The following is a 15,401-nucleotide window of genomic DNA, read 5'->3' on the forward strand; positions in this document are numbered from 1 at the left end:
TCCTCTTCCATTTGCCCCTAGCTTAATCTGGTCTCATCAGAACTGGCTGCATTGTCCTCTTCTGTGGCCTGGCAAGGCTGATCCCCCATCAGGGGGAGGGAAAAAGGAACCAAATTATAAACAATTCCCCAAACCAGTATTTTATAACATTTCATCTTTGATTTGTGCTTGCAGAACACTGAAATTCTTTAAAGGTATTTTTACACATGTGTTTTCTATCTTGATTTTGTCAGCTGCCAATTATAAGTTCATGTTTCAGTTGTCATATGCAAATTAATGATGATGAGCTCTAAGTCTTTTTATATCAGATCTGAAGTGGCTCCATTCTTCCTTTACAAACAAATGAAAACGTTTCGAGTGTGTGCACCTTACAGATTTATCTAGTCTCCATCACGCAGTGATTGCTAGATTCACTCTACACAGATGCATCTGCACTCTGCCACGTTCTGCCTATTGATAATGTAACCATTAACAGGTAATCTTTCTCAGCCTCTTCATCATTTTACAATAAAGAATTTCATACACACAGTCTGTGTGTGTGTGGGGGGGTGTTCCCCTTATTCATGGCAGACATGCTTCAGCCAAAATCTCATTAGTGAATTTGTGAAACCACAGGAATAAACTCTACATCTCAACATTTTCCTATACACGATGCTAATAATCAACTAAAATTTCTACGTTAGGCAATTTCTACAGTTGACAATATAAAGAATACCTGTAAAAATATATTTCTATATAACTCTGTAATTGTGATTTCCCTCTAAATATCTGAACTTACTCCTTATCTGCACTTATCTGTATTTTTTGTATTTACGCTTCCTATGCTGATATAAAATGTTATGATACCTACATGGTGAAGTAAAGTAAATAATGTAGGCAGGGTGATGTAGCAGTAGACTGCTTTATAAGGTTTTCTTGAATACACTATAATACCTAAATGGTAAGAGGGCTACAAAGTGACTAATGGGTGGTTGGTATACACAGTGTGTCTACAGTGGACAATTAAAAACAAATAACCTATGAAACCAAAGAATCAATGAAACCAAGAGCTGGTTCCTTGAGAAAATCAACAAGACAGACAAACCCTTAGACAAACTAACTAAAAGGCAGAAAGAAACTATCCAAATCAGCAAAATCAGAAATGAAAAGGGGGACATAACTACAGACAGTGAGGAAATCCAAACAATCATTAGGTCGTACTACAAAAGTCTATATGCCACAAAATTTGAAAATCCAAAAGAAATGGACAATTTTCTTGATAGATTCCATCTACCAACATTAAGTCAAGATCAGGTAAAAGATTGAATAGTCCTATATCCCCCAAGGAAATTGAAGTAGTCATTAATAGTCTCCCTTCAAAAAAAAAGCTCTGGGCTAGATGGTTTCAGCCCAGAATTGTACCAGACCTTCAAAGCCATAGTCACCTTGATACCTAAACAACACAAAGACCCAACAAAAAAGAGAATTTCACACCTATTTCTCTTATGAACATTGATGCAAAAATATTCAATAAAATACACCCCAGCAGCAATCTCTCCCTTCCCCTGGGAGGCCAGCCTGTGCTTTTTCAGTCACTGAGCACAGAGGCTTGTGTTTGGGACAATCACTGAAGTCTCAGCCAAGCTGTCTCAGTGCTTGGGGCAGAGGCCTATGCAGGCCACCAGGCCAAGCAGGGATACCCATGCTTGGCAAAAGGGGAAGTGCAAGGGGTTGAATATTCTCTACTCTTAGTCCCTGGAGATGTCCACAGGTGACCTGGATACAAACTGTCCCAGCTCACGGGTTGTCCCCTCTAGCCCAGGAAGCCTCAGTGTGGATGTTTTGGCTTCAGCTGCCCCTCCACTCACCAGCCTCTGCATTTTGGGTCCTGTGCGCCTCAGATATGGTGCACACTGGTCACCTCCATCTTGGAACTCCTCAAGATATTTTAATTTTAACATGATTTCATACTGAAAGATACTTTGGATATTTTGTGTTTGATATAGAGTATATTGTAAAAATGAACTAACTATTTGTCTTTTTATTTTTTCAAAATGTGGCACTAAAATATTTTAAATTAGATTTATGACTGCCATTATATTTTTGTTGAGTATCAGTGGCCTACCTGTTGTTAAAGTAACATATAAATGGAATTTAATTTAAAGATAATAAAGAGATGAGCTTAGTTCTGGTTTATCACTATGAGGAGGATATTCAGTGTTTGATTCTGATAATCATTATTACTGCTGAATTAATTGACTCTAAAAATAGCCTTGGGTTACTAGAATATAAGAAATAGTACTACCTAGTTCCTTGCTTTGTACTAGACACTAATGACAAATTGATCTCCCAATTTTACAACAAAGACCTGTATAAAAAAAAATCTTTCAGCACATGACATTCACTAATCAGGCTCTTTAAAAGAATTCTGAGACTGATTCTCCAACCAAGAACCATGCATGGAGATAACCAAGAACCCCTGCACAGACGTAGCCTATGGCAGCTCAGTATCCAAGTGGGTTCTCTAGTAAGGTGAACAGAGGCTGTCTCTGACATGAACTCATTGGTTGGTTCTTTGATCACCTCCCCCTGAGGAAGAAAAGCAGCCTTGCCAGGCCACAGAGGAAGGCAATGCAGCCAGTCCTGATGAGACCTGATAGGCTAGGGTCAGATGGAAAGGAAGGAGGACCTCCCTTATCAGGGACTTGGGGAAGGGGGGAGGAGATTAGGGAGAGAGGGAGGGATTGGGAAGGGATGAGGGAGAGGGCTATAATTGGGATACAAAGTGAATAAACTGTAATAAATAAAAAATAATTTAAAAAAAAATAAATAAATAAAAACAGGGGCTGGAGATGTGATGTAAAAGATATGCCTTTGCAGAGAGCATCTAAATTCAATTCAGCATGCTTACAACTGCATGTAACTTGAGCTTCAGGGGCTCTAACTCCTCTGGACTATTTGGCTACCTGCATTCCCATATAGACATATAAGTATAATTATAAACAAATGCTAAAAAAAAAAAACCTTTACAAAAATGAAGTGTGGAAATCATTCTTACTGCCACCCTGTATTAGCTGCCTTTTTCCTCTTTCTTTCTTTCTTTCTTTCTTTCTTTCTTTCTTTCTTTCTTTCTTTCTTTCTTCCTTCCTTCCTTCCTTCCTTCCTTCCTTCCTTCCTTTTTTGGTTAGTTGGTTGTGTTAGGAGTGGTGCATTAATTTATATATGGATGTTAATGACTAAATGCCTATAGTTTTAATCTGTAAATGTCTTACTTTGCATTCTCTTTCATACTATGAAAAGTTTATCTACATAAACTCCCCTTTTTTTACCCACCGTCATATGAGATAGTGGCATTTGTTTGGGTTTTTGTTTTGTTTTGTTTTGTTTTGCTCATGTTCCTCCTTTTAATTGGCCACATTTAGTTCAACAGCTCATGCATGCATTTCTTCTTTTGTACTCAATGGAAGTGAAATAGCAGTTTCATGGTAGACTTAATCAGATTATCTCTCACTCCTTTCAAATCCTATGCCCAAACAAATCCATATTTCCATCTTTTGAGTTGTAGCACTCTCTAAAGGTGATAAGTAAGCTCCTAAAGTATTATTATGAAGTTAGAGAGTGAGTGTATTCATTTCTTTCCTATTTTTTAACTGATACTAAAATAGTTGTTTTTTGTTTTGTTTTGTTTTTGTTTGTTTGTTTGTTTTTGCCGTTGGGGAAATCATCTTGAGATTGCTGCCTTGTTCCTTTGGACACTACTGAAAATCTTCATTGATGGCTTTCTTGGGTGTTTGCATGACAGATGTTGCAGGCTCATTTTGTACATTTCCTATTTCTGACATAGAACCTGTCATTCTTCAAGTAACTCTGCTTCAATTGTAGTGGTAAATAATATTTACAAATGACAGCCAGAGAGACCGAGGATCCTGAGAACTAGCTATCAGAGTACCAGAAGGAGCTATATAACTTACAGATAGGATGATTATTATAGTCATGATATTTTCCAGTAGACAGAGCTAAGATATATTTGTATCTACATCTTAATGTCAATGAATATAAAATTAATTGAGAGAGTCAAGATTAGTCATACATGATTTTTTACACATCTTTCCTCCAATTGTTAAAATTCTGATAATGAGCCCAATATAATTTATTAGAACTTTCTTTGTACTGGGAGTTAGTATGACCTGGAGAGCACAGGATCTCCAGGAGGACCAAATAATATCAGGGCACAGGTGGCTTTTATGAGACTGTTTCTCCAATCAAAGACCATGTATGGATATAACCTAGAACTTTTGCTCGGATGTAGACCATGGTAGCTTAGTATCCAAGTGGGTACCCTAGTAAGGAGAACAGGGACTATTTCTGACATGAACTCAATGGCTGTCTCTTTGACCTCCCCCACCCCTGGAGGGAAGAACAGCCTTGCTAGGCCATAGAGGAGGACATTGCAGCCAGCCCTAAAGATACCTGATAAGTTAGGGTCAGATGGAAAGGGAGGAGGACCTCCCCTATCAGTGGACTTGGGTAAGGACATAGGAGGAGATGAGGGAGGGAGAGTGGGATTGTGAGGGGACCAGGGAGTGGGCTACAGCTGGGATACAAAGTAAATAACCTGTGATTAATATAAAAAATAAAAATTGTTTAAAAAAAGAACTTTCTTTGTTCACAAGATACCATCAATAATAACAATACAACTACTTCCAATCTAAATATGACAACAGTCTCAGAAATTTAAGGTATCTTACTGAAGACACCACTCACCTTGGACCCACACCTTAGACTGGTAGCAACAGCCTCCAGGAAATATAACAGAATAAATGCTTCATAGAAAATTGAGACAATCTCCCTGACAATAATCAATGGAAATCGGGTGGGAAAATTCTCCCCAATGTTTCAGATATGGTTTAGAAAAATAGCTATTGTGATTATATGCCTTAGCCATTGTGATTGTATGCCTCAGAAAAGGTCACCCCGCCTTGCTAAACTTCACCCAATTCTGTAACACCAAGGCTTGTGCCCCCCTGCTTGCTGCCATGGAAAACCCCTGCTCACAGACTTTCCCTTTAAAATTCCTGCTCACTCAGAGCTTGGGGTCCCACTTCTCTACTGCTGCATCAGTGAGATTTGGGTCCTGAGTTCCATCGCTCTTGTAATAAAGCTCTCTTGCAATTGCATCGAGTCGTCTCCTGGTGGTCTCTGAGGGTCCCGTGAACCTAGTATAACAATATCATCAAAAAAACAACAAATTCTGATCAGGATATATTCATTTCCTCACATGCTTTTTATGAAGATGATATTCACAATCTTCTCTTAGCAGTTTTGACATATAAAATATGTTATTAATTATGGTCAACTTGCTGTGTAATAGATAACCAGAGTTTATCCCTATAACTGACCAGATGCACTAGGTCTCTCCCTGCTAAAATGTACAATAAAGTAAAGAGTCACTCTTAGGTGAAAGGAAGCTGAGCTGCAAAGAAAACTCTCAAGAGTAGAAAAGCTGCAATGAAGATTCCAAGACCAGATTAGCTACCTTAAAAAAAAAAAAAAACAATCAGAAAGCAGCCAAGTTGTTTGCGAGAGATTTAGGGAGAAACACTTGGAAAGCATGCTCTTTAACATGTTGAGCTGTCTGCAGCTGTGCAGTGTGCTCCAAGTTTCCCAACGTTTGAGAGCTATCACCCATCCTATGGTGGACCTCGGTAATGCAGCTGTATTTGTGGCATTTTCTGCTCCTTTAAGTAACCCCTCATCCATATGTCTGTATGTAACAACAGTAAAACTCATTGGTTCACCAAATTGGGCTTTGTTGATATCCATGCTTAGGCCATCCTTTGCATACCTATCTGGGCTGAGCAGATGTGTATGTTGTATCTCCCCAGGAAAAGTTTTGTCACACAACAGCTACTTCCTGGATGTGGTGGTTTGAAGAGAAATGGCACTCACAGTCTCATAGATTTGAATGCTTGGTCACTAGGGAATGGCGATATTAGGAGGTATGGCCTTATTGAAATAAGTGTGGCTTTGTTGGAGGAAGTGTGTCACGGAAGGTGGACTTTGAATTTTCAGATACCCAAGACGGGCCTTGTGCCTCTCCCTTCCTGGTGCCTGCAGATCCAGTTGTAGAACTTTCAGCTCCTTCGCCAGCAGTGTGTCTGCCTGCATGCTGCAATGCTTCTTACCGTGTAGAAAACCTGTGAACTATAAGCCATCCTCAATTAAATGTTTTCCTTTATGAGTTGCTGTGATTATAGTGTCTCTGCACAGCAATAGAAACTCTAAGTATGGTTTTTCTGATGGGTTGCTCAGCTTGTTTTCTTATAGAACCCATGACTGCCATCCCAGGGGTGGCTCCACCCACAATGGGCTGAGCTCCTCCTCCTTTATCAATTTCTAATTTTAAAAATGTCATACAGGATTACCTATACCATGATATTATGTAGGCATTTTCTCCTCTCTGATGTGACTCTACCTTCTTCAAGGTGTTAGAAAACTAGCCAGTACAGAAGCCTATACCAAGATAAGATGTTGTGCAAAAAGTGCACTTATGGAAATACCAGTGAGAGATTTTTAACTTAATTTATAAAATGACATTTTAATTCTTACCATACCATAAAAGACACTAAAACCTGAAAAAAAACAAACCTTCTCATTTATATGTATTTCTTCAGGGAAGTAACAGATTTATAAACGTAAGAATGCACTGTCCATTTATACAAAAGGGTATCTTGAACACTTTAGCCTATATTTCCACTTTGCCTTTCTATCACACCAACACTTGGCCTCTAGTGATATAAACTCAGGTTATCTATTACACAGCAAACTTACCATAATTAATAGTATAGTTTTTATTTTAAAATTGCTAAGAATAGGCTGTAAATATCCTCATCATAAAAGGGATGTGAAGTGATGACTGTATTCTCTATTGTCTTTATGTAATTTTTTCATACCTTGTTTTTCTCTCCCCCAACTCCTCCCAGATTAAACCAACTCACCTTCTTACCCATACAAATTTAGGTTTCCCTCTCTCTCTCTTTCTCTTTCTCTAAAAGAAGAAATATAATGGTTTAGATAAGAATGTCCCTCGTGTGTGTGTGAGTGTGTGTGTGTGAATGCCTGGTGCTTAGATGGTGAAACTGTTATAATATATTGGTAAGAATTTTTTTAACCTAGAATTTCCTTAGCAATGTACAGATGACATTTAAAAACATTTGTGGCATATATTGAGCACTTTTTGATAAATAAGTAGATATTTGATAAATAAGCAAGAATTCTGATACAAACAACTTCCCAGGTCTAACAGATGTGTGGACAAAGTGGCAAATGACCCACAGTAAAACTACAGGAACCCTCTGTCAACTCTCCCCTTTGACCTTGTAATACAGTTTTATGCTGATTATGGCTACCCACTGGAGAACTGGATATCTAAGCTTCTTCTGCTGTTCAAATGGTCATGTGATCAAGTTCCAGCCAATAAAATTCAAAGAGAAGCTATGTGTGCAAACTTTAGGCGTTGCCTATTAAAAGAGGAGAGTATGTTCCATTCCTGCTTCCTAGATCTTCATGATGGTACCTGGAACATAAATGTGTGGTCAGCCATCTTAAGCTACATAAAGGAGAACATGAGAACAACAACAACAACAAAAAGCAGAACCAATCTCCATATAATCATTCAGAATTATAGCATCATACCACTATTGCATAAAGGAGAAAAAATCTGTATTTTTAAATCCATAGTTAATTTGTGCTTCTGTTCCAACCAGCAGAAGAGACATTCTAACTAACAGAATGGCTCACACATGAAGAGAAATACAGATCTTAGCAGATGAAAGACCTTTAAAGTTTTCACCTGTTCCTTGATCTGCAAACTTAAAAGTAATCTCTGAGCTCGTTTTATTTAAATTATAATAGTTGCGCATAATTATGTAATATTGTAGATTTAAATCTTCATGGTTGCCATTAAATCAAATATATCTTATTGTCCTTTTACATTATTATTAATGATCAAAGTTACAGAGTCCCTCTAAGGCTTTGTTATAAATGGGTTTACTAATTAGACCCTATTTGACTATGACAGTGAGTTTGGGGCTGAAGGATGGACAAAAATCTAATAATTATACCTATAACCCTTCCTCAGTCCTGATTTATACATTCTTTACAAAATGTTGCCTTACCCAAGCTTTTTGATTGAATGTACCATGACAATACTACCACATGACTACATTTAACATTTTAAATGGATATGCTAAATATTCTGTTTGGCCCTTCACTGTCTTCCCTCTTCTATATGTTCCATGCTTCATGGATTGTATCAAATTCTTCCCTTATCCTGTGGCTTCTAGTCAGCTTTAGCATCCAGATGCACGAAGGGAGGACTGGGATGTGGAACAAACCTGAGCTTAATGTAATTATTCTTCAGCATCTTCCCAAGCAGGTCAGAGTTTAGAAATGCCTGTTTTCCTCAGAGTGAAGGACACTTCTGCAAGTTGTTTTTCTCTACAGCTACAGGAGAGTTCCTCATAGCATAATAAGAATCCAAATAAACTTGGGTTTTCTTAAAAGTGCAGGTTCTAATTTAACCAATCCAGGACAGGCCCCGAGTTCTCAGGTGATACAGATATTGTGTATACAAAGACTGCTCTGCAAATAGAGATGATCCATATTTCCCACTAGGGCTACAGTAACACCTTCCTCCTCAGGCCTTATGAATGGAAATGGGTTCAGCTCATTCACCATCCCCTAAGTCTTCCCTCAGCTATGCAACCCTATTGATAATTGTTCCATTTAACTTCTTTCAGTTTCATTTTGTGTGTATCATAAAATGGAAACTTTTAACTTAGCTATATAAAGAACATAAATATATGAAATGCCGGGTGACAAATAATAAACATTTTCTTTTCCAACTTTGAGTTCAGTGTTGAGTGATACCACCAGAAATAAAATGTCATATACATTTAGCGATAAATCTTCGCTCTTAGGCTGACCATAAATGAATAGTTCTATACCATTTTTTAGTCTTTTCCAGTTCTAAACTATTTGTTCAATAAGAGACCTTCTATCACTTGAGTTATAGATACCCTCTAGGAAATACAGAAGTGTTGTACCTTGAAATTTGGGAAATTTCTTTCAACATCTTGAAATCAACAATTTTTCAAACATTTTTTTTATTCTTTGTTAGTTTCATATCATATATCTCAGTCCAGCTCATCTCCTTATCCCTGCATATCTGCCCTTCACCCTTGCAACCTCCACCACCAAAAAAAAAAAACAAAAAACAAAAAACCAACAAAAAAACACGTATACAAATAAGCAAACAACAACAAAAAGCATAGAAATATGTCATTAAGGAAGTTGTGTATGTCACAGTGTGTCTCATAGGATATCCCTCTATTCACACATCCTCACTTGACAATGTCACTGCAATGAGTCAATGGTCTCATCTGAGATCCCTGGCTTCTGTGACACCATCAATACTGAATGTTCACCGTGTCTTCTCTCAGTTATTGCCTTGTGTCATAGAGACCCTGAAGCTTTGGATATGTTCCAGCACTTCAGAGATGGAATAGATATTGGGCTTAGGCTAACTCAAAGCCCTGGATCTCAGCCTGGCTGATAGCTGAGTTAGTCAGCCTGCCAGCTCTCCTACAGGCACACCGTCAGGGCAAGCTTTCCAGCAATGCTCCTTCATTGGCAGGAGGCAGGGTCAGCTCTTCTGCTCTCATGCCCTTGGGGCCAGCTCACCCACACCCACACCCACACCTTCGGAGCCAGCTTCACTGTGCTACCTAGTCAAGGCGTGAAGTCCACTCTCCCAAGTGCTACAGCCTGTGAGGGACTGGGTCAGATCTCCCACTATCAGGGCTGGCTCACCCATGCTTGTACCATCAGGGCCAGCTCCACTGTATTGCCCAGGCGAGATACCGGGCTATTCTCCTGAGTGCTGCAGCCAGTGAGGTACAGGGCCAGTCCACCAGCATTCATCATCCTAGGGCCAGCTCTCCTGACTTCCACAGGTGGTGAGGGATAAGTGAGGGAGAGGATCACCCCTCATCCACACCACCTCACAGCAGATGAGTGGCAGGGCCAGTTCTCACACACTCTTGCTTTCAGGGCTGGCTTACCTGCAGCCTCTCTACCAGAGCCAGCACCTGTGCTGCCCAGGCAAGGTGCAGGGCCCATTCTCCTGCTCTCATGACCCTGTGGGCAGCGTTCTAGACTGTCATAGGTGGAGGTTGGGATCACCTCCTGGCCCATGCTACCTTACAGCATACAAGTGGCAGAGACAACTCTTCCACATTCACACTCTTGGGCCAGCTTACCCACACCCCAACCACCAGTGCCAGCTTCACTGTGCTGCCTGGGCAAAGTGCAAGGCCTACTCTACCAAGTGCTGCCATCAGTGAGAGGTGGAGCCAGTTCTCCAGAGTGCCACACCTAATGAGGAGCCCCTAGATAAGCTAAGACCAATGCCCCAACAAGAGACACCCCCTATGGGTAACATGATCCATCCACATCAACACCAGTTCTTGCCACTGCATAGCCATGAATCCAGACAAGACCCTCAGTGGCAACACAGGCTAGGACCTTATCATGGTCCGTAGGTGGTGGGGCTGGCCACTCACACCAGGCTACTGTTTTTCACCCTTGAGGCTCCAGTTCCCTCTGTCTTCATAATGCTCCACTTCTTTCTCTCCCATCAGTCTACCATACTTGCACCTTGTGGTGGTTCCCGATGCAGGCTGGCCTCTAGGCTGGGGTCCTGAGTGACATTCTCCAACAAGCAGATGTCAAGGCCCATCTGTGCAGTGTGCCAGAGGGTAAGTTTGTGGGGGGCATGTTGGTCTGCAGTTTCTCTGTCTGTCTTCCTTCTCACAGGCTGCACTGTGTAGTGGTGGCAGGGCTCTATGTGTCTATTGCCTGCCAGTGCTGTAGGGTGGAGGGCAGGACTATGGGCATCTTTCCCTGCCTGTACCACATGGCATGGCAGAACACAGGTCTCTGTCTTCCCTCCTGCAATGTGCTACCTGAATTGATTTGATTTGATTTGATTGTTATGTGACTGTGGCATAATACAGCTTTGGCCACAAAACTAGGATGAAGAAAGGACCGCCTTCTGTTCTACCCCAGACTGATATAAGAACAACACCATCAATAAGGTGTCTCTTTGCCCATTGCCAGGGGTAGAAATCAAAATTTTTAAGATTAAAAAACAAAAAGCATGCAAACTGATAGAATTTTTGGTAATTAGAAAAAAAATCCATTCATCAGTGTGATGGTGAATATTTAAGCTGCTTGGAAGATGGAAGAATAAAAAGAACCCAACTTGTGAAAGTGATATAGATAACTTCTCCTACCAACGATTTCCCAACTGACTTTAATGGCCCCAGAAAAAAGTGCAAGATGGCTTGGGCCCCCATTAAATCCATTACTAACCCATTACTAAAGCCGCACATTACTCCTAAAAAATGTATATCAAAGTGATAAATTTGTTTTTTAGTGAGACATAAATTCATTATTTGGAGAAATGATACAAGAGTTGAGAATGAAGAAAACATATGAAGTTTCACTGGGGGTTAACTCTCTGCTGCTCAGGAAGAGAAGGCTAGATGGCTATTTAGATATTAGGTCTTTTTCTTTTAATTATAAAGACCTAATTCAATATCTCTCCAAGCACGGCCATTTACTACTAAGGCCTGAACTATATGAGTATGTGTTACAGATTCCAACTTAAACCCAAGCCGACTAGAACAGAATCTCCAGAAATGCAACCCAGGAATTTCTTTTCAATGCGTTCTCAAAATGACTTGTATGCATATTACGACTTGTGCAGGAAACTATAAAAGAGTACATGAAATTGGGAAAAAAAAAGCATGAAAGGAGAAGGCAATAGAACCTATGCTACATGAAAGTAACTGGGGGTATGGAGGAGTAGAGAGATGTAGAATCAGGGAGAATCCACCAAAAGGAAGTATTTATAACATTGCTATAAAGAAACATATAATTTTGTCCTCTAATTTTTTTATCTTTTTTTTATTTTTTTTTATCAGTTACATTTTATTAACTCTGTATCCCAGCCCTGTCCCGATCCCTCATTCCCTCCCAGTCCCTCCCTCCCTCCCTCATCTCCACCGTGCCCCTTTCCAAGTCCACTGATAGGGGGGACCTCCTCCCCATTCATCTGATCCTGTTTTATCAGGTATCTTCAGGACTGGCTGCAAAGCCCTCCTCTGTGGCCTAACAGGACTGCTTCTCTCTTCGGGGGTGGGGAGACCAAACATACCCAAACAAATAGATACACAAGTAGAGGAAAAATTAGTGGCATATAAGAAGGAAATGAAAAAAGACACATACTCTAATTTTTTTAAAAGGGAAGGCTGGAGACACCTTGGTGATCACACAGAAGACCTCACTTTGTTTCATAGCACCCAAATTGGGTGCCCCACAATACTTGTAACTCTAGCTCTATTAGGACTCTAGGAGACCTGAACCCTATGGCTTCTGCAGGCACTTGCACACACACACACACACACACACACACACACACACACACACACACAGAGAGAGAGAGAGTATACAACCCCTAACACAAACATAATTAAAAAATATTAAAAACAAATATTCCATAAAATATAAAAAGAATTAATGTTTCTTAGGCACTAGTCACCTGAAATCACCTTAGACCGAATACAGGGGTAGCATGATAAAAAAAAATGTGGTATATAATGGGAAGCAACAGGGACTACAATGACACCATGCTTCTATCTTTCAGCGTTCCATACTGGGCATAATTCCTCATTGTCTCAGCCTGAAGGTAAGTAGTGACATCCACACTTGTCCACATCTCTCTCTCTCACACACACACACACACACACACACACACACACACATATGCACACACATACACACACCACATGCACACACACACACTTAGCCTCTGCTCTGGCATATATAAATGTACAGCGAGGTGAGAATATCCTCCCCAACATACCTATTTTGAAGCAGAGTGAGCTCCAGGACAGCCTGAGCTACATAGAGAGATCTTATTTCAAAAAAGAGAGAAAGAGAGAGAGAGAGAATACCAGAAGAAAAGAATTTTAAAGTTTTATCATTGGGGCCTTTTTGGGAGGGTGTTAAATTTGCCCCAAATTATTATTATTATTATTATTATTATTATTATTAATAAATTTATTGCCCTTCACTCATCTGCCAGTTCCACCTTCCTCCCTTTTCCTGCCCTATGCCCCTCCCCTAGTCCACTGATAAGAAAGGTCCTCCTCCCCTACTATCTGACCTTAGACTATCAGGTCTCATCAGAACTGTCTGGATCCTCTTTCTCTATGGCCTAGTAAGGCCACCTTGCTGGGGGAGGTGATCAAAGAGCAAGGAACCAAGTTAATGCTAGAAACTGCCCCTGCTTCCCTTACTAGGGAACCCCATGGAGCCTGAGCTGCACATGGCTACATCTGAGCAGGGAATCAAGGTCCTCCCATGCATGGTCCTTGGTTGATCCATCAGTCTCTGCAGAGCCCTTGAGCCCAGTTTTTTGGCTCTGTTAGTCTCACTGTGGAACTCCTGTTCCCTCTGTGTTCTACTATCCTCAACTCCATTCTTCCATAAGATTCCCTGCACTCTGCCCAAAGTTATTGGACTATGAGTGTCAGCATCTGCTTCAATCCCCTGCTGAGTAGAGACTTCAGGAGGCCCTCTGTGGTAGGCTCCTGTCCTGTTCCCTGTTTTCTCTCTTTTCTGATGTCCGTCCTGTTTGCCCTTCTGAATGAACAGTTGTTGTTGTTGATGATGTTGTTGTTGTTAGGTTTACTCCCAGGTATGTACATTTTGTAGTCATTAAGAATGGGATTTTCCCTTTGATTTTTTTCAGTCTGTTATTTGTATATAAGAAGGTTGCAGACAGGAGTCTGACAGAGTTGTTCTCTGAGAGGGGCTACCCAGCAGCTACTCAAAACAGATGCTGAGACTCACAGCCAAACGTTGGGTGATGCATAGGGCATCTTGTGGAAAAAAATGAGAGGAAATAAAAAAGGAGCTGGAGGTGACAGGAGCTCCACAAGAAGACCAACAGAGCCAACTAATCAGGGTACAGAGGGACTTCCCGAGACTGAAGCACCAACCAATTACCATACATGAACTGGACTTAGGCCCCCCACAAAGATGTAGCAGATGTACAGCTTAGGCCTCATGTGGGTGCTCTGGTAAGGAAAGTAGGGTCTGCATCAGACAGAAACTCACTTGCCAGCTTTTTGATGACTTTCTCCTGGCAAAATTGCCTTGCCAGACCACAGGGGAAGAGGACATGTTCAGTCCTGATGCAGTTTGATGAGCTGGACTGGATAAGAAAGGTAACTCCCCCTTTCTGAGGAAAAATGGAAGGGGGGAGGAAATGAAGATAGAGTAGTACTGGGAGAGGAGGAGGGATGGGGATATGACAAGAATATAAAGTGAATAAAAATAAATTTAAAAAATGAAAGACCAAATAAACAAAATTCATGGGTAAAGGTCAAGGAATAGCTAGATTTTATTTTGGATTTTTTTCCCCAAAGGAAGTATTATCATTATCTCCTATTTAGACAAAAAGACACCCAACGTAGGAAACTAATTATATTAAAAAATGCAAAAAAACTACAGAGAGCTTATAATATAAAATTAGTCTATTCTTAATGTAATTTGTATAATTTTAACATTTTAAATGCTTTCTGAAATGATTCAGTACCCTACCTCCATGCCACCGCCACACAATCAAGATACAATGTCACTGCATTGGCTATTTCCAGATCACCATTTTGAAATAGTAACTGTATGTTGATGCATTCACAAAACTTTTTATTTATTATTGTGTGCACTTAAATCAGTAGACTTCAAAGTGATGAATTCAAGCATAAATTTGAGAGTCATGAATTTTAAGGCAGTCTAGAATTCAACCATAAATTCTGGAGTCATGAATTTGTCACCAGTCTTAGTCTTACTAAAGTGTGTCTACTTAACCCCCAGTGCAAGGACATCAGTACAACCTCCACAACTTAATCCCTAATCAGGCACACTTCCAGCTATAAACTACAAGGAGGTTTTTTTAATTTTAAGCTGTCAACTCCGAATATCCAATCTTAGTCATGCCTTTAAAATTTACAAACTTGGGCTGGAGAGATGGCTCAGCGGTTAAGAGCACTGGCCACTCTTCCAGAGGTCCTGAGTTCAATTCCCAGCAACCACATGGTAGCTCACAACCATCTACATTGGGGTCTGATGCCCTCTTCTGGTGTACAGGTGTACATGCAGAAAGAGCACTCATATATACATAAAATAAATAAATCTTTAAAAAATGATTTAAAAAATTTACAAACTTGGGTCTTAATCCCTATAAACATGATATTAAAATAAAAAAATTATTCAAACATGAGTTTTTT

At 40.2% G+C, this 15,401-nt stretch overlaps 1 pseudogene; it reads right to left on the minus strand.

Moving 5' to 3' along the window:
- Positions 1-11,033: 11,033 nt before the first annotated feature.
- On the minus strand, positions 11,034-11,165 carry LOC132650225 (small nucleolar RNA SNORA48; annotated as a pseudogene).
- Between the last annotated feature and the right edge of the window lie 4,236 nt (positions 11,166-15,401).

This window comes from Meriones unguiculatus, chromosome X (genome assembly GCF_030254825.1).
Source record: "Meriones unguiculatus strain TT.TT164.6M chromosome X, Bangor_MerUng_6.1, whole genome shotgun sequence".
Taxonomy (NCBI): domain Eukaryota; kingdom Metazoa; phylum Chordata; class Mammalia; order Rodentia; family Muridae; genus Meriones; species Meriones unguiculatus.